General features: G+C 39.8%; 1 pseudogene; it reads right to left on the bottom strand.

The window, feature by feature from the left end:
- Window positions 1-3,300: 3,300 nt before the first annotated feature.
- Window positions 3,301-4,464, bottom strand: LOC102498842 (S-formylglutathione hydrolase pseudogene; annotated as a pseudogene).
- Between the last annotated feature and the right edge of the window lie 15,606 nt (window positions 4,465-20,070).

Consider the following 20,070-nt stretch of genomic DNA (forward strand, 5'->3'; position numbering starts at 1 on the left):
ATACAAAATAAATAAAGTTAACTATAGACTGAGCTGGTGATGTAACCAAGAAGAGAAACTCCTCCAAACAATTTTTAAATATGGTAATGTGATTATGTGTTCTTGGTGAGCATATACCCTAAAAACAAAATGAAATGCAAAAGGTCTTCAGCTATTTTCAGTAATCATATTCTTGGTACTAATTCTCATGTTATTATTTTGAGATTGTTGTATGTATGGTGTGGGATAAAGCAAATGAGTAATTATGTTAGTGTCACTGAGAAGTGGAATTTTTGGCATGTAATTACAGATGTAAGATCAAATAATTTAAGTAGAATCTTATAGTCTTGTTTTTGAATTAGTTGTACAGTATGAACTAGATAGGTAGTTGATAGAAATTGTTTTTCAAACTCTGTTTATTCAAAAGAATGGATGCCTACACGGCTAGCAATTGGCATACCTAGGCTGATTTTTGTTTCAACTAAGAGGAACCAAATCTCTTTATCAAGATAGTTGATTCCATATCTAAGAGAAAGTAAACAAGGTGAGCCACAAACAAAGCTTCAAAACTGAAGCCTGGAAGTTATCACAGACCAAAGGGACATGTCAAAAAGACTCAGGCACCAACTTGCAAAAGTTCCCAGGAGGCAAATAGTTTAACGTCAATAAAGATAATTACTAAAATGGATTGAAACACCTCAGATATGTTTGAGTCCATGAGGCCCACATGCTGCTAGAAGAAAAGTCATTGGTCACTCTTGGAGAAAACTAGGGAACAAGTTATTTGAAAACTAGAAAATAAAGGTAAGAAAAAAGCATTTATCATGTTGTTTTTCTATGAGCTCTACCTCCAGAAACAAAAGCAATGATGAGAGAAAGTTTTTCTTCATAGAAATGTTATAAATAATGGAGCTGGCAGGTGGCATGGTGGTTAAGGGCGCTGGACTCCCACATTGTCGACCACAGTCCCAGTCCTGGCAGCCTGCTTTCTCACTTTCCCTTTCTCTTTCTCTGTCTCTCGCTGGTCAAATGAAAAAGTAATAACAAATAGAATTAAATAAATAAATGGTTTCTTCAAATGAAAAACTAATAACAAATGGAATTAAATAAATAAATGGTTTCTTTAAAAAAAGAAATGTTATAACTAATAAAGAAAAACAATAAGAGGAGTGAAGAATAAAGCCTCAGGAACCAGCAGTTAGCAGAAAGGCTATGTCGCTGGACTCCCACGTAGTCGACCGTGGTTCGTGTCCCGGACCCAGTGGCTTAGAACTCACGCCGGGCGCAGGTGCGTGTGTGCCCAAGATCCCGAGAGGAGAATGGAGGAGAAGGGATTGCAGCGTGACCACCCCCCTGGGGGGTGATTTCTCACTTTCTGTCTCTATGTCTCTCTCTGTCTGTCTGGCGAGCGCATGCCCTGTAGCAAAAAAAACCTCTCCAAAAAAAAAAAAAAAAGAATAAAGCCTCAGCTTCTGATGTTGCTACCTGGGGACCGAGGCTGGAGGAAAAGGGGCCATTTCAGCAAACCTTGTGAGTTAATGGATCTAGGTGATGATTATCGATGGCTCCAAACATCACAAAAAGAGAAACAAACCTACTGAGGAAGAATACAACTTGACCCATGAAGCAGTCTTACCCCCTAAATATAAGCTTGAATCTGATCAAGACTCTAGATTATGACCTGCCATTGTCACGAAGTACAGGAGCCACAGGAGCAGGTTATTTCATGGGGATGCAATCAACAACCTGCAGATTGGGGGAAATTCTACAGTACAAATAACTTGGTTTCTTTGACAAAAAAAATTCAAGAATATAAAAAAAAGAAAAAAAGAAGAATTCAGATTAAAAGGACTTTAGAGGTGAATAATCCCATTTGTGGACCTAAATCCAAGCCTTTTTCAGACAGACATTTTATGTTATATATTTATTTTTGAATTATTTCTTTTAACTTTATTTATTCATTTGTAATTTTATCAGAAAGAGAGAGAGTGAGAGCAAGGCAGAGAGAGAGGAAAAGGGAGAAAGCAAGCTGCCAGGTTTGGAAATCGAACCATGCTTGGTCATGTGGGAGTCCAGGATCCTTAACCACCAAGCCACCTACCTGCTGGCCCCCAAACTGACATTTTAAAACTGTTTAAGATAACCAAAGAAATCTGCACACAAGGATATTGACCAGATACTTGATGATATTAAGGAATTATTATTGTTGATTCTTTTTAGGTATGGTAATAATATTGAGATATTTTAGATATTCTTATCTATTCGGTATATACAGGCAGTTTTATATTTGAATTGAAATATTTGAGATTTACTTAAAAATAAGTTGGGGAGGGGGCAGCAGATGGCTTAATGGTTACATCGTTGGCTGTGGTTGGAGTCCTGGACCCAATGGCTTAAAACTCACACATGTGCATGTGTGCTCAAAATCTGGAGAAGAGAATGGAGGAGAAGGGATTGCGTGTGGCCAAGCCCCTAGGGGGTGATTTCTCACTTTCTGCCTCTCTGTCTCTCTCTTACACTCACTCCAGTGAGCATCTGAACCTATAACAAAAATCTCTCGAAAGAAAAAAGGAAGCATTGGAGAGAGAGATATGTGAAACAGAGGGAAAAAAAGCTTGGTCATAAACTAATAATTTTTGAAGCTGGCCATCAGACTTCCAGGTTCATTAAATTACTCTCTCTACTTCTGTGGATATGTACGTTTTCCATAATAAAACTTCAAAAGCAGATGACAGGCTTTATCTAATTCATAGTCCACACACATACACAAAAACTTGAACTTTCAAATTTCCTAGAGGGAGAGCTGATAGAAGTTTGTTTTTTTAAAAAAGAAAAAATATTGGGAACCAGCAGTTAGCGTAATGGCTATGTCGCTGGACTCCCACGTAGTCAACCGTGGTTCGCGTCCCGGACCCAGTGGCTTAAAACTCACGCCGGGTGCATGTGCGTACGTGCCCAGGATCCTGAGAGGAGAATGGAGAAGAAGGGATTGCGGCGTGACCATCCCCCCCTGGGGGGTGATTTCTCGCTTTCTGTCTCTATGTCTCTGTCTGTCTGGCGAGCGCACGTGTCCTATAGCAAAAACCTTTCCAAAAAAAAAAAAGAAAATATTTAGGTATCTTTATATCAGTTCATCTCAAGTTTTTTACCATGATAACTTTTTTTAGGTTTTGCCTATTTATTCAGAAGGCGATTCAGCTATAGAATAAACCCCTTTAAAGCATTAAGAAATCCAATGTTTTGAAATCTTTTTCTCAGTAATTTTGTTTATTATAATTTGTATAATCCTTAAGAGATTCTCTTATCTAAAGTTTCATGCATTCAGGTATTTGCATGATCTCTGATGTGATCAGTAATAAAGGTTGCAATGAAGTACTACTATTATCATAACCCTCTTGTAATCTAAAAACAACAGGGATTTTCTTTTTAGTGCAGGCAGCTATGAAGTTATGAGGAGTAAGTGTCCATCTGAAAGAAACTGGTCATCTTTTCCTTGGCCAATTAATATGTCCAGCTGAGAACCCAGATAGGACTTCACGAGATGGGTAGCCTCATAAGCCTTCCATTTACTTCGATCTGTTCCCAAGTATCCACTTAAAGCTTTTTGCCCCAAGGACAGAGCACTGGATTGCAAATTGGAGCAAATGCTTACACAGATTTGTATTTTCCAGGATTTTTTTTTAAGAGTTTTTTTTTTTTTTTTTTTTTGCTATAGGGCACGTGCGCTCGCCAAACAGACAGAGAGAGGCAGAGAGAGACCAAAAGAGACAGAGAGACAGAAAGCGAGAAATCACCCCCCCAGGGGGGGGGATGGCCACGCTGCAATCCCTTCTCTTCCATTCTCCTCTTGGGATCTTGGGCATGCACGCACATGCGCCCGACGTGAGTTTTAAGCCACCAGGTCCAGGACGTGAACCACTGTCCACTATATGGGAGTCCAGCAACATAACCATTATGCTAACTGCTGGTCCCTTTCCAGGATTTTTCAAGGCACAAATCAGAGTTCCATGGCCTCCCATGGAGTGGCAAAAAATAGACATCCTTTGGGGGAACGCTGGAAAATAGGCATTTATAGGTTGGGGAAGCTCCTCTGTTACATAAGAGTACATTCTATAGTTAGTTTTCCAAAGTTCTTCAGTGGCATCCACATAAAACCCAGCACCGGTGTTGATGTCCCAGCTGTTGTCTTCTTTAATATGACAGTCACGAGGGCTGGTATCTGGAGCAATGATGATAAGAACATGTTCTAAGGTTGCTCGATGATAACCAGATTTTGATATAAAATTTTGTTCTGTGCAAGTGAAATCAGACAGCCAATAAAGGCAGGGGACTTTCCAGTTTCTGCCTTTGGTGGTGAGTAGATAACAAATTTCATTTTGCAGTTCATTTCAACACTGTCATGTTCAAAAACTTTCTGGAGTCCTCCAAAGCACTTGTTGATGGAAATCTGTTTCGAAGCCATTCTTCTCCTGAGACAGCCACAGCAGGTAGAGCACGATAATTTTACAAAGAGAAAACAATAAAAAGCCAAATAATGTATCTTGGAGTTATTGTAAAAGGGTGATGTTAGCACATTCTTAAAATTTCCTTTTCACAAAAATCTTGGAGTTGTTGGTGCTAAAAGGGGCAGCTAGGGGCCAGCAGGTGGTGTCATGGTGAAGGTGCTGGACTCATATATTACTGATCACTGACTTGAGGCTTAAAAATCAGTCCAGGTACATGTACACACATGCCCACCCAAAATCCCAAGAGGAGAATGAAAGAGAAGGGATTGTGGTGTGGCCATACCGGTACCTGGTTGGTTGATTTCTCACTTTCCCTCTCTCTGTCTTTCTACAGCAAGTGAGTGTACCCTATGGCAAAACCCAAAAAAGGCAGCTAACCAAAAGGTCTCTCTCAGATTATTAAAACTCTTCCCTCTTCTCTCCCTATCCCTTGTTTCATCTTTGACGGTAAGCATTATCCTTTCTATTTACAAACTGCCATTGATAGAGTAATAATTGTCAGTGTAACAGTTTGGAAGAATGCATAGAATAATAATTTTAGCTATAAGAAGGATGTTAGTTACTCCTGGAGTTGAACTCATTAAGTTTTACAGATAGACTCCATTATGTTATAAATAGAAGCTTACTGAGGCTAGCAGGTGGCATAGTGGTTAAGGAGCTGGACTCCCACATAATCAAGCACAGTTTGGTCTGGACCTGGTGGCTTGAAACTCATGCCAGGTGCATGTGTGTGTGCATGTGCATGCATGCCCAAAATCCTGAGAGGGGAATGTAGGAGAAGTGATTGCTGTGTGGCCATCTGCCCTGGGAGTGATTTCTTGTTTTCTGTTTCTCTGGTGAGTTCACATACCCAATAGCAAAAATCTCTCTCTCTCTCTCTCTCTCTATCTCTCAAAAAAAAATAAAAATAAAAAAAGCAGCTCATTATTGTGTGGTAAAAGGCTTAGAACTTTGAATTTGTAAAACTGGTTATAAAATTTGAACAGCCAGATCTTGTCTTTAAAGAGCACCTACAAATGGTGGTGGAAGGAGGGGATTCCAAAGGGAGTGAGAAGTGATGGGTTGCCTCCAAAATCCCTTTGATTGTGGTCCCCACCTGTGTCATCTAATGCTGGCATGTGTGGCATCTGGTACTGTCTGGTGGGCCTGGGCTCTAAGATGGACCACTGGGTGAGACCACTGACTAATCTCAAAAACACTATCAGGAAGGTGTCATGATGATGGATTGAAGAACGAAAAGTGAGCTTTCACATTTGTCTGCACAGTCTGTCCCTTCTACATGACACCACAGAACTTTGTGGTTAATTTTTACTAACAATTTGACAGCCCGTTTTACACTTTAAAGATAAACCACTTGGGCTGATACCTATGATGGAAGAGTGTTTGATAATAAAGCTCTCCCTGTTTGTTTGTCAAACAAAGGCTTATGGAGCATCAGCCACCTACAAACTAAAACCCTGGATGCCGTGGGAAACATGAGAGAAATCTGGAATCTCAACATGGTCAGTATTTGGTAGGAGGGGTAAAAGGTAAAACAGGACAGCCCTTTAAAGAACATGTATTATGACTAAGTCTGGTTCAGAGAAAAGGATATGAGATTTTAGATGAGGTGGTTTTTACAATGTTTGGCCTTAGTGGGGGCAGATCAAGGGAGGGTTTCTAGAAAACGCTGGTTTGAGATGGACTTCGAAGGTTGGTAGGATGCAGGCAATCTGAATTGAAGTGTGTGTGTCTGTGCACTTCTGATGAGAGAAACATACATAGGAATACAAGTGGGAAATTGGGGCAAGTGTCTGGAGAAACAGACACTTGGGTTCTTAGAACATTGTCTTTGTTTACCAGGGCTGCCTATGTCTGCAATACTTTTTTTCAAGAAGTGCACCAATTATTTGTATTACAATGGAAAGGTTCTTTCAAAGTGGAAGGATAATTTCTTCCAATTCTATAGTCATAATGAAATAATCAGATTGTGAATGATCAGAAAATAGCATTTGTTTTCCTAATTCTTCATTGTTGCCTTCCTTTTAGGGTGATAGATTGTTTTAAGAAACTTCATTGCAGGAGCTATAGGAGAGATAAATGTGTATTGAACTAATTTAATTTCTAAAAATGTATTTACTTTACAAAAGGAATGCCTGAAGGGGATTCGTTTAAATAGCCAGTTTCCTTCATTGTGTTTACAATATAGTTTCTTTTGCTGAAATTTGGTTTACACTGAATTTCCAGTTCCAAATGTGTGGCGTAGGGCATACTATAAGAGCACATAGAAATGAACAATATACTTTTGTCTATGTTACGCACTCATAAGAGCCCCTTGTTCATGGCCTGCATTAGTGGTCTCCAAGTTTGGTTCATGGTACACATGCCAAAACCTTGGGATAGGAAATAGTTGAATTTATATTTGCATTTATTTTATGAGAAAGAAATTGCTCTTACTAATATTTCATATATGGGTTGACAGTAGTACATGTAGACAATTTTAAAGTAAATATACACAGATCAGGACTGTGAGTTTACAAAGGTATTTTGGCTTGCATTGTGACTGTGAAGCATGGGGGTGTTACATATACTCAACATTAGTCTTGGTTGTAGATGAGCTTAGCTCCCTGGCTTTAGATGAAGAGTCATGGGGTGGAGGGCCACTGTAGAGTTTTAAGTAGCAACTTGATCAACTGTGCAGTTTAAATAGATCACTTAGGCTGTCATATTCAGAATGGATGGAGAGGAGCAAGAATGGAAGTGGGGAGATTAATTGAAAGACTAGTTCAATCTCCATAGACTCTACAATTATGAGGTAGAAACTGAGACCACGAGAAGCCCTGTAGACAGACCTGGTGCTAGCATCTTGAGACCATGTGTAGTGTAGCTTTTTTTTAAAACAAAAACAAAAACAAAAACAAAAACAAAAAACTTTCTGTGTTATATGTGCCCTGTGGCTTTCTATCATATATCTGGTTATCCAGTACTTTAAAGGGATGAGTTTTGGAGTTATCTAAGACTTGAGCTAAATCGACGTCTATTTTTCTGAAACTTCAAATAGAGAAAAGTCCATTTAATACTAGACTGTTACTTGTTTCCTGAAAACAGAAGCTTGTGGTGGTGCCCTTGTGTCACGAATCCAACTGAGACTTTGGAAAGTATTGATTGAGCACAGATGTTCCCTGACCACCTCATGGGAAAAAGCTTCCTCCCTCCTTCCCATATACACAGGCTTTTTATTTTTTTATATACCACAGCGATTGTCACTATCTGAAATGACAGTGGATTTATTTATTTGCTTACTGTTGGTCTTGTTCACTCAGATGTACAGGCAGAGACTGTCATTTCGTGCCCTGGAACAAAATCTGACACGTAGGAGGTGCTTAATTTTTAAAAATGTGCTCACATCTGGACTTGCCCATGAACAAACATCAATTATCCTTGTACAGAAGCCTCCCAGGCATGTGTTGTGAGAGAAGTCCTGCTGGTTGGATGGCAGTTTGGCATTGATGCCCCTAGCTGGGTACAATTTTGTAGAGTCTCTCTTTTGCAAAACAACTTACAATTTCACACACATTTTCTGGACTATAGAAGAAGAACAGAAAAAGAAATGAGAAGTTGGTGTGTGATAGTCAAATGACCACTGCTCTGAGCACAAGCAGGCGGCTGTTGTGGCTTCTAGATAGGCTCGGAAGAGCTGAAAGGGGAACCCATGAGTGAGGAAACTGCTGAGGAGGAAAGAGTCAGTCAGGTTTGGTCTGGTTCCCATGCTGCTTTCCACTTCCAATTTGATTTGATTTTACTTTTTTCTTAAGGAACAATTTGAAGAGCAAGCATCTAGTCTTCTTCTCTTCTCTCTCCTTTTCTTGCCTTCTCTCCCTCCCTTTCTTCCTTCCTTTCCTCCTTTCAATAGAATATTTCATTAATATAGGTGGATTAAAGGTTGATCATTAATAATGATGGCTAAGATTTTTTGAGCTCTTACTACAAAGAAGGTATTATACTAAACAGTAAAGGAATTCAACTCATTGAAAGTTAACAATAACCCTATGTGTAGTGCTACGGTTAGCCCCATTTTACAGATTGAGGAAACCCATTTTTAAAGAGGCTAAAGTAAGGGACCAGCAGTTAGCGTAATGGCTATGTCGCTGGACTCCCACGTAGTCAACCGTGGTTCGCGTCCCGGACCCAGTGGCTTAAAACTCACGCCGGGCGCGTGTGCGTGCGTGCCCAAGATCCAGAGAGGAGACTGGAGGAGAAGGGATTGCAGCGTGGCCATCCCCCCCTGGGGGGTGATTTCTCGCTTTCTGTCTCTCTGTCTCTCTCTGTCTGTCTGGCGAGCGCACGTGCCCTATAGCAAAAAAAAAAAAAAAAAAAAAAACCTCTCCAAAAAAAAAAAAAAAAAAGAGGCTAAAGTAAATATAGTCAGTTTTACAGAGCTCATAAATTGTGGGCCTGAGAACTAAATCCCAGAGGGCTGAGCACTCTAGAGCCCATAGACAAAGCTAGTATATTGTTTTACCTCCTTCTGTAGTGTTATTTAACTTTTAGTTTCCTGGAGAAAGATATTTCACTGCAGCACACTAAAATGAAATTTCTAGTACAGTAATCTCACTCCTCAGTGCATTTGGAACTCTACCTGGACTCTGAATTCTTGGGGAGAAGAGACTGTTCTGTTCATTTTTATAACCTTATGACTTAGTGACTGTGATTGGAAATCAATAACTATCTACTCAATGAAAATGAAATTACCTCATTTCTCTTTTCTCCCAATCTTCAGACCACGGAAGTGAGTTGGCAGAAAAAATTTGAAATTTATTTTGACTTTCAGGAAATAGTAAAGCTTGGAAATACATGGTAATGTGTCTTCAAATATTGCTTCAGAATCCTATTAAAATCTTGGGTGCACCTTAATGAACCCTTTTCAGGGGAGCAGTTCAAAAGGGACTTGCCGATGCGATCAAATACTACTCTGTGGTTAAGAGCATGAAAACCAAGACCTAATGAAACAATACGATTTTATTTGTTTTTATGGTGGGTGAAGTTTCCTGACTTTTCCTGTTTGTTCTTCTGTCACCATCCCACCTTTATATTCCAAACTGGGGCATACAGGCTGGTGGATGTGGGTTGTGGGAACATAAACATGTGACTGAGAGTTAGCTCAACTCTGAGTTCTAGTCAGCCATTGCTCTGGTTTCATCATGTGGAAGGGCAGAAAAGGGTTATCTACAGCTCTTCTGCCTTATGACTTGTGGCCATTCTTGCTTTTTAGCTCAGAGAGTTTTAACCGGGATTCCACAGGCAACCATTGGTGTGATGTGTCTGTTCATTAATTCTTTAATTTGTTAACTTCTTCAACAGTTATTTCTGAAGAGTTGTCTGATGGGTTAAAAAATATATTAAGGAATTAATTGTGGCAGCAGGCTCCCCCGTGGCCTTACTGCAATATGGAGTCAGTGTGGTCCACTAGGATATGACCTTTGGGATATCCATGTGGCAGAAAGTATTGTGTAAGAGAGATCCTGTTACAGCCCAAGATATCTCAAGGGATAGTGATCCTAACTTGATGACAAGGAGTGACAAGCAATTGGACCCAAGGCACAATTTACATTGCATTATCAGGGGGAAGGGTTACTTCTTGGTTTTAAACAACAACAACAAAACACACACATTTAAAAAAAAAAAAAAACTGCTGTAGCACAGAGTGGAGAACAGTTGCTGGAGTTAAGAACAGCCTTGGGCAAGATACTTTACATTTATTTTGGGGTCTCATTTTCTATATCCATCAAAGAGTAAATGTAAATCACATGATTTTGAAGGTCTGCCTCAGCATTAGCAGTCTGTGCCTGTGATTATCTGTGTAGAAAGACCAATGTAGGAGAGAGAGAAATCACAGATGAGACTGGGCAACTAAGACATCCTTTTAATTATTAACTTTATAAATGGTTGGATTACAGGTCCTCAGAGAGTCTTAGAAACACCAAAATTACCAACAAGAATTCAAAGTTCCCTTTAGTCAGATATTGGTCATCCTAATTTAGTTCTGTGTGGGGAGTAGAAGTTTATAGTTGAGAAAGAAGTCAGGCTGCCTGAGGTTGAATCCTTGCTCTGACACACTACTAGTTGCTTGAGCAAACTATATGACCTGCTGATAACAATACATCTTTCTGCATATCATTGCTGGAAGGGTTGAATGCATATGTCATTAAAACCCTTGACACAATGCCTACCATGGAGTAGAGGCCAAGTGCTCATTTGGGGCAACAGATAAAGGACAATTCGTTGTGTACTCAATGTGGTCCAGAAGTGTTAGCCAAACAGTTTAAACAATAGCACTCTCTAGAGTTCTCTAGCCATTCAATAAGGGAAAGAATGCCCCAACATACATTTTGTGAGAAATATGCATTAAGAACATATTTATTTGCTCTGACTTGATAGTCACTAAATTAGAATGTGGTTTTCTTTATTTCAGTGAGGGAATGTGTTGACCTGCTAACATGATCTTTCCAGTCTGCTGATAGTTTACCACTTCTCAGTACAAATCCATACATTGGCATTCTGATTAGGTATCTGTCTTTTGTGAGTTTAGTTTATAAGAGTGCATTACCCAGGGTTTGCCCAGCTCTGGAAACTATCTGAACCTTTTGAAGTGTTGTTCCTGGAGCAGCAAAGCAGATGACCACATCATGGACTGAGATCTGGAACCCAGAGTGATGGGCTGAAGGACACTTGACTCTACTGGGAGACATTGGACCACCCTTTGACCTTCTTCCTGCCTTTCCTAAACTGAAGGGTCCCTCACTGAGATCACTAGAGTTAGAAAGGCCCTAATAGACATAGTTCAGGTGTTGGGTCTTCTCCCTCCTGCCCCTGAGCATGCAAATGCAAATATATGAATGTTCAGTAAATGAGACAGGAACTCTTATCTTGGACCATGGTTATAAATGTTGGTGAGTGCTAAGCCAAAATGATTGCATTGTACTCTAATTATGTAATAAATACAGAAACACATAAAACATTAAGTGAGATTGCAAACTTAGAAAGGTTTACAAATTCTAGGGCAATGGTTTAGAAGGCTCTGCCCAAAGTCATCCCTTACTTCATTTAGTTCTCACAAGTATCCTACTATGGAGACAATTTAAAATGAAGATATCCCCATTTTATAATAATTGATCTGAAGCTTAAAAAGGTTAGAATATATTCTTAAATGGTTTTGGTTATTACAAGGCAAAATTGAAGTTCAAATTCAGAGTTTTGATGTCAAACCTGGATCTCTTTGCTTATACTATTGGGGTTCTTGTGAGTATAGATGTGTGCTAAAACATGCTGGGGAAGGGTGGTATTTGTGAATTTTGTAAAAATGTCAAAGGAAGTTTTTTAATGAAACCAAAGGATAGTGTATTAAGTAAAAGTGAAAGTACACTCTTAAAAGGCAGGAGAAGAGCATGAGGGAAAAAAACTGGCTCAAGGGTCTCAGTAGTTCCTTTCTATGAGGTTTATAATTTAACGGGAGTTATGGAGGTTGGTTATTGGCTGGGCCCACTGATTTCTTTCATCCCATTGGCTATATCACATGTGTCTGGGCCCACTGATTCATCTCACTGGCTATTTCATATGTGGCTGGGCCAACTGATTAATCTCATTGGCTATACCAAATGTGGCTTAAGAAGCTAGACAACCTACACTGGAAATCTCCCACCTATATTACTTTCAGGGAGGAATTTTCTGCCCTGATTGGCTTTTCTAGCCACATAGACAGATACTCTAGACTTCTTACCCATTTCAATTTTCTTTCAGAGAGGCATGATCCCCATAAATCTTTTTGGGGAGTTGGAAGTTGGTAGTCCATCTTCTCTAACTGCTTCATGCTGGAAATGAGTGTTGGCCCTACCTATTAGGGATCATAGAACTTTTGCCATATCTTATCTAAGTAGGAGAGTGGATCCAGGGAGAGTATTGAGATAGTCCTGATGTGTGTCATTAGGAAGGCTATCATTGGTGCTGGATAACACTTGGTAGGATTCAGCGGAGATCCCAAAGGGTTGGTATCCCTGTTGCATGGTAATTTGCAGTGTTATAGCCTCTAAATGAGAAGGGTAATCTTGGTTAGGAGATTTAAGAGACAGGATCCAAAAATGAGTGTGAGAATTAGCATTAACAGGAGCCCCAAGAGAGGAAACACCAAGAGAATCAGTTCCAGAATTTTGACCAGATTCCCAATGAATCTATCAATTTCTTTTGGTTCTTGAAACGATGATTACAGATAGAGTGGTCTAAGGCACCTAGGCTCATCCTTGGGTTGTATCATGAGTTTTTTCAACACAGAAGGGTGCCTGAAACTTTAAGGGGGTAGTTACCCTTATATTGTAGGTCCCCACACTGGTGCTCTCAGGATCTGAGAAAATGAATGGTCTTTCCTATTAGCATGTCCTTAGTCCTTTCAGTTACTTGAAAAATCCTACAAGGCCTAGATGCTTATTAACTAGTAGGGTAGACCTCCCCTAAATTTAGGATGAGGAACGATTGTGCTAGTGGTCCACAGCCAAATAGGAATAGGGACAACTGTGTATTGAGCTGAAGATGAGGATGAGCAAAGCCAGCAGTTCTTAGCCAAATTTGTGTTGGAGGCCTTAGGTCTTAGACCATCCTGTATACCTCAATTGGCTTACGTACTGGCAGTATAGGAATATTAAAGGGGAAATTACAAGGTTTTAATAGCCTGAATTTTGGGAACCAGCAGTTAGCGTAATGGCTGTGTCGCTGGACTCCCACGTAGTCGACCGCGGTTCGTGTCCTGGACCCGGTGGCTTAAAACTCACGCCGGGCGCGTGTGCATGCTTGCCCAAGATCCCGAGAGGAGAATGGAGGAGAAGGGATTGCGGCGTGACCATCCCCCCTGGGGGGTGATTTCTCGCTTTCTGTCTCTATGTCTCTCTCTGTCTGTCTGGCGAGCGCACGCGCCCTACAGTGAAAATCTCTCCAAAAAAAAAAAAAAAAAAAAATAGCCTGAATTTTAAAAATCCTTTTACAGTAGATTTAAGTCCCCTCCTGGCTTCAGTTCTTATTGGATATTATTTAAGGTGGGGGGATTTTAAGGGGTCTTCAAATTGTATTTTTACAGGGGATGCTGTTACAACCCTTCCTGTATACCCAGAGTGCCAGGCCATGGCGTCTAACTTTATCATTTATGTGGCTTAGTACTGTATTAGACTCTTGAATGATCATAATCCTTGGAGGTCTAAACTTAAATTGAAGGATGGTCCCAAGCTTAGTCAGTTTGTCTCTTCCCATAATGGGGACTGGGCAGCTGGAAATGATTTAAAATTCCTGTGGGAACAGTTGTCTCTCAAATTGGCATACCAGAAAGAGGTGAAATAACTCACAATATTTTTTCCCTATGTTCCCATAACTATCCTGGTTTGTAAGGAGGGCCTTTCTGAAAAAGGAGAGAGAACAGAGTAAGTTTCCTCTGTATCTAAAAGAAATAAAATTGGCTTATTCATAATATCAGAGTTACCCAGGATTCCTCAGTATTATGATGACTTCTCTGAACAGGGTCATGGAGGATCTCCCCGGGCCTCCTCAGTTGCTGATTTCTTCCCATTGGTTCATGAGGACCTTGACTGGCTGTGCTTCTTTTTAGGAGCATGGACAATAGTCCCTCCAATGCCAGGAGTCATTATCTATCTTGTGACCATGACAGTAAGGCCTAGGAGGTAGCTGAGTACAATCTCTTGCCCAATGTCTGCTCTTCTTCACTTAGAGCAAACACCAACAGGTTTTCCTCTCTGGTTTTCGGTAAACTCTTGGACAGTCTGTGGGTATCAAGGGCTTTGCCAATTGTGACAGGTGTAAGCCTTGTTTCTCTCTGCTGTTTTCTCATTGCCCTAATTCAAGATCCAAAACCCTCCTCAAGATCCTGACTAGTAAGTGCCATGAGGGCTATGTCAGGCAGGAAAGACTGGTTGGTTTGAGGTCCCCTTTGTAGATTAAGGAGCTTTCACCTGATGACTGGGGCAGATTGGCTAATGAAGTATTATCCCCAAAGAGTTTCCCTTCTAAGTAAGTGGTGTGCAGATTAGTATATTTTCCAAACTCTTTTTCTAACTGTCTATGGCAGTATCTGGGTTTTCAACATCCTCCCCCCCCCCCATACTATTGTTCTTTGTTATAATTTACAAGCTTTTGTATCTCATGTCTCATTCCTGCCAAGAGAGCCTCTAGGAATTTAATCCTCTGGCACATTCCAATTGGGGTGCTATAATACTATTAGGTCAGTCTCTTTCCCGAAAAATTCTCTTAGAGGTCGTAGCAAATATAGCTTCCACTTTTCTCCTTGTTGCATCTAAGATTTGTTCCTTCTCAATAGGAGTACAACAGGTAGCCAGAATGAATTGTACATCCTTCCAAGAGAGGTAAAAATATAGGGTCAGAAGTCTGGAACCTGTCAGTTAATTTATTGGTGTTTTCAGGATATTTACCTATTTCATCTGTAAATTGTTGAGTATTAGTAATAGCAAAGGTAACTTAGACTCTGACTAGACCCTCTTGTCCAGCTATTTCTCTGGATGAATAGAACATCCCTTTTTGAGTATGTGATGGGCTGAAGGATTGATTATCTATTCCTTCTGTACCTTTTGGGGTAGTCATAAGTCATGTTTGGGACAGAAGGGGAGAAATTATATGGAGGAAGAGTATGTTCTCTTGGGAGTCCCATTGGGGCCACTGGGTGAATCCTGGGGGATCAAGTGATTATTTCTCATACTTCCATGTCCTTTTGTTGTCCCAAGACCATTTTATTGGCTGAACATCTTCAGCTGGACTGAGAGACTCCAGGATCTGTGGAGTCCTTCTATGAGTTATGATTTATTCTTCCTCTGGTTCTGCAGGTTCTTCAAGTTTTCCACAGGGGCAGATAAGTCTTTGTTATGGGATTGGAGTAGGCTAAAGCAGCAGACTCCTGGCTTGACCCTCTACAATATATGTTGTGGGATTGCTTTGGTCATGTCCAGGTTCTTGGTGTTTTGGAAAAAGAATTGAACAAAACATGCCAATAGTGAAAGTTTATTAATAAAAGTGAAAGTATACACCAGAGAGGTAGAAGCAGGCCCGAACTTGAGAGAAAAAGAATGGCTCAAGGGACCAGAATATCTTTTTCACTTCTGTAAAAAAGCATATAGAGAAGACTATAGCTGGATAGTCAAGAAAAGGATTGATGAGTCCTCAGATTGGATTTATTACATCCAGTATCTCGCATTGAGTGTCATGTAAAGCTATATTGTAAATTGTCCCCTTTGCTCTGCTTGTTTTTGTTTTATTTTTTAGCAAAATTCATCCAAAAAATATTTATATGAAGAAGGCTAACACATACTTACACATTGGTATTTTGTTGTTGGTTTTTATGAATTGGTAACAAATTGTTACCTGAGCTCCCTTTACATACCCTTCAGAATTAGCAGGCAGTGGGACCAGCAGATGGCATAATGATTATGTTGCTAGACTCCCACGTAATCAACCACTGTTTAAATCTCCGACCCAGAGACTTAAAACTCACACCGGTGCGTGGATGTGCATGCCCAAATCCTGAGAGAAGAATGGAGGAGAAGGGATTGCAGTGTGGCCATCCCCCTGGGGGAGTGATTTCTTGCTTTCTGTCTCTCTTCTCTCTCTGTCTCTCTAGCAAGCACATTTGCCCTATAGAAAAACTCTCTCTCTCAAAAAAAGCAAGATCTCATAAATCATGGGAGTAAATGCATTTTAAGATGTGTCTGTAAACCCTATAATGACAACTATCCCATGACCTTCAAATCTGAGCCCCTGAAAAATAAGAAAAAGGGGGAAAAATTAGCAGGTAGTAACTCAAGAATTCCACAAGCAAGCACACTTTCTACAATATTTGATTTCAGATTTCATAAAGCCAACATTGCATTATCCTTGGGAAGCTGTTACAGGTTTATATAAAAAATTTCACCTCCTACCCTGCACCCCTGCCAGTAAAAATATGAATTTCAAATTGTGTGCCATTTCCACCAACGCAGACATGCATGTCTGGTCAGATATTGAGGGAAGGCAGAAGCACCAGTTCAAGGCTGGGCTTTTGAAGCTCCATGTTTATCATTTCAATCCCACAGAGCATGTGGGTGGAGGATGGGAGGAAGATACCTCACACATGCTGAAAGAAGCCTGATAAGAACACAGGTGACTGCCAGCTCTGCGAGTATTTAGCACTTTGCATTGTAATTACCCACGTGGATTCCCAGTGTAAGCCTTAAATTCAACAAATTGTAAAGGTACAATTAAGGATGAGTTAGCTCCCTAAACTCTGGCGTTGACTTCTGGGGCTCTTACTTGCCAAAACTGAAGAACATCTGGAGTACAAGGCAGCACAGTGCGACGTTTTTCCTAGGTTAGAAAAACTCCACTAGGGAGTTGGATATTCCAGAGTTGCTAGTGAGCAAAGCATTTGGTCAGAGCCCTGGGAACCAAAGAGGCCATTTCATAGACACTATTATATTTCCTCAGAAAAAATCCTGGGGGAGTGTTCTGATGGTCTCTTCAAGGCCTCTTGGCTGTTTCACTCATGCTGTGCATAGAGGTCATGTATAGCTTGACTGCTGGCTAGATCTTTGGATGTTTTTTGTCTTCATCTAATTTAAGTCCAGATTGTGTTTATATGGTAGACAGGCCATCATTTAATGTATATTTAAGACTGAACAGAAGGTTTCTCATCTTGTGGTCACAGAACTAAATGATCCTCACTGTAGCAATTTATTTTTTATACTTCATCTACATTTATTTACTAAGCCAATAAGCATTTACTGAGCACTTACTATATGAGGAAATTTCAAAAAGCCTGTGGGAAAATGTGAGTTTATTTTGATGCCAAAATGTCTTAAAATCCACTTTTTCATAATATGGGATCAAAAAAATTTTCATAATATATTGACTTATTGTAGAGGCATGATACATTTTTTTGCATAGAAAAACAGAAGAAAATCCATCATGACTTGCCCAACGACCCAATGTAATCCAAAGTTTTTTTCATAATATACATTTTCCATAAACTTTTTGAAGATTCCTCATATGCAACAACAATGAACACAATAATACAATAGTATTGTGATAGTTACTGATAGCAGTGCACTTTCAATGATTTCAGACAGATTGCTCAGTACTTGATATGTACTGTCTCCCTTCACCTGCACATCAAAACCCTAATTTCCATTCCATAGGCAAAGGAAAGTGATGCCAGAGGACAACGTCAGATGACCTGGCAATGAGTTCCTCTTCTCAGTCAGGAGACTGTACCATTCCAAGTCTTTATTGAGCACCAGTGCTTGATAGTCATTGGAGACATGGGAACTTCTGTGGGACAGCAATGAGTGCTGACCTCAAAAATATATCTTCTAAGAGAATATTAAATGTGCAGAAACAACTTGTATCAGCTGCTATACCAAAATGCTATAGACTGGGTGACTTAAAGAATAGAAATTTATTTCTTATAGATCTGAAAACTTGGAAATTCTATCATCTCAATGTTGGCCAATTGGTTTCTAGTTAGGGCTCTCATCCTGGTTTGCAGACAGCTGTCTGGGTACTGCTTTTGCATGGTGGAGAGAGAGAGTTCCAGCCTCTTACTCTTCTTATATTTGTACTAATCCCATCTGGGGCCTCTACTCTCATGACCTCATCTAGACCTACCACAGGGGAGGCAAAATTTTACTTCTAGCCTCTTAGAGGTTTTGACTGAACCTGAGAATGAAATTAACCTAAGACAGATTAACAGGAGAAAAACATACAAATTCAGTTAACATAAGTTATGTGACATAAGAGCCCTCATAAGGAGCCGAAGAAGCAGTTGGAGTTGAATGCTTATATATTGAATAGGACAAAGAGCAGTAAATTATAGAAATGTGACAAGAAGTCAACACTAGCACACAGGGGTGGACTTGGGCAGTCAATGGCAAAAAGGTAACAAGGTTAGCACAGATTTTTCTTAGTCTTGATTCCATCTCTGGTGATAAGAGAGATAAGGGTGTTTTTGTTACTTTCTTCCTGTTATAGGAAAGATATTTTTCATATGGGAGTTTTCTCGTAACTTTTAGGAAGAAAACATCGGGGCCAGACAGTGTCCTTCTTTTACCTGTTGGTTTTTGTCTAAGTGCTTTAAGCTTGAAATAATTGTTAGGCCAAAGTGACATATTTGGGGGTGACATGTTCTACTGCCTTTCACTATTTATCTTTCAAACTGATTACCTCCTAGTACCATCACATTCGGATTGGGGCTTCATTGTATGGATTTTTGGTTGGGCGAGGCATATTCAGCTCATAACACAACTCTAATGTTAAATGGCTCAAAATTCAGTCATTTTGCATGAAAATTACATCTCAAACAGTATCTAATAAAAACTATTTGTATAATTTAGGGACCAGCAGTGAGCGTAATGGCTATGTCCCTGAACTCCCACGTAGTCGACTGTGGTTCGAGTCCCGGACCCAGTGGCTTAAACTCACGTCAGGTGCATGTGCATGTGTGCCTAAGGTCCCGAGAGGAGAATGGAGGAGAAGAGATTGAAATGTGGCCATCCGCCCTGTGGGGTGATTTCTTGCTTTCTATCTCTCTGTCTCTCTCTGTCTTTCTGGTGAGTGCATGCACCCTATAGCAAAAAGCTCTTAAAAACAAAAACAAAACAAAAAACCTATGTGTATAATTTAGATGCCTGATTATTTTCCAGGGAGGAACTCGGCAACTTCCCAGACCCTTTTCTTCTGACCTTGTCTGTCATCTTTCTATTCAGCCTTCTTAAGTTCCTAAATTTAGATAGCTTTATGGTCTTTCAATAATGCCTTTTAATTTTTAGAGTATGAGATTTATGCTTCTTTTGGTAAATATATCTTCAACTATTTTATTCTTTTAGATGGTATTATAAATGAATTATTTTCTTACTATCATTTTCAGATTGTTTAGAGCCAGTGTATAGGGATACTTATATTTTTGTAGATTGCTTTTGTGTTTTATAATCTTACTGACATCATTATTAGTTCTAATAGTTTTTTTTTTTTTGGTGCATTTATTAGGATTTTTTACGTATAACACTATGTCATCAATGAAAAGAGGTAATTTGACCTCTTGCTTTCCAGTCTAGCTACTTTTTAATTTCTTTTTCTTGCCTAATATCTCTGGCCATAATCTCCAACACAATGTTGAAGGAAAGTGGTAACAACAGCCATTGTCTAATTCCCAGGGGAAAATATCTATTCCTTTATTATGAAGCATGAGGCTAGCTATGGGCTTTTCATAGATGCACTTTATCTGGATAAGGAAATTCCCTCATCTTTCTAGTTTGTTGAATACTTAAAAAAAAATTCCACAGAATGTGTACACTCACCAGTGAAAGAGGGAAAGAAAAAGATACCACCTTGGGGTGGCCACAAAGCAATCCCTTCTCTTCCATTTCTCTATCCTGTCAGGATTTGGGATACACATTCACATGTCCAGAATGTTTTTTGAGCTACTGGAGTGGGGATTTGAACTGTGACCAGCCATATGTGAATCAATTTCCTTAATATCTGGCTATAGGGCCTACCCTTGAGTATTTTTATAATG

The sequence above is a fragment of the Tupaia chinensis genome, unplaced genomic scaffold, assembly GCF_000334495.1.
Source record: "Tupaia chinensis unplaced genomic scaffold, TupChi_1.0 Scaffold000113_1, whole genome shotgun sequence".
Lineage (NCBI taxonomy): Eukaryota > Metazoa > Chordata > Mammalia > Scandentia > Tupaiidae > Tupaia > Tupaia belangeri.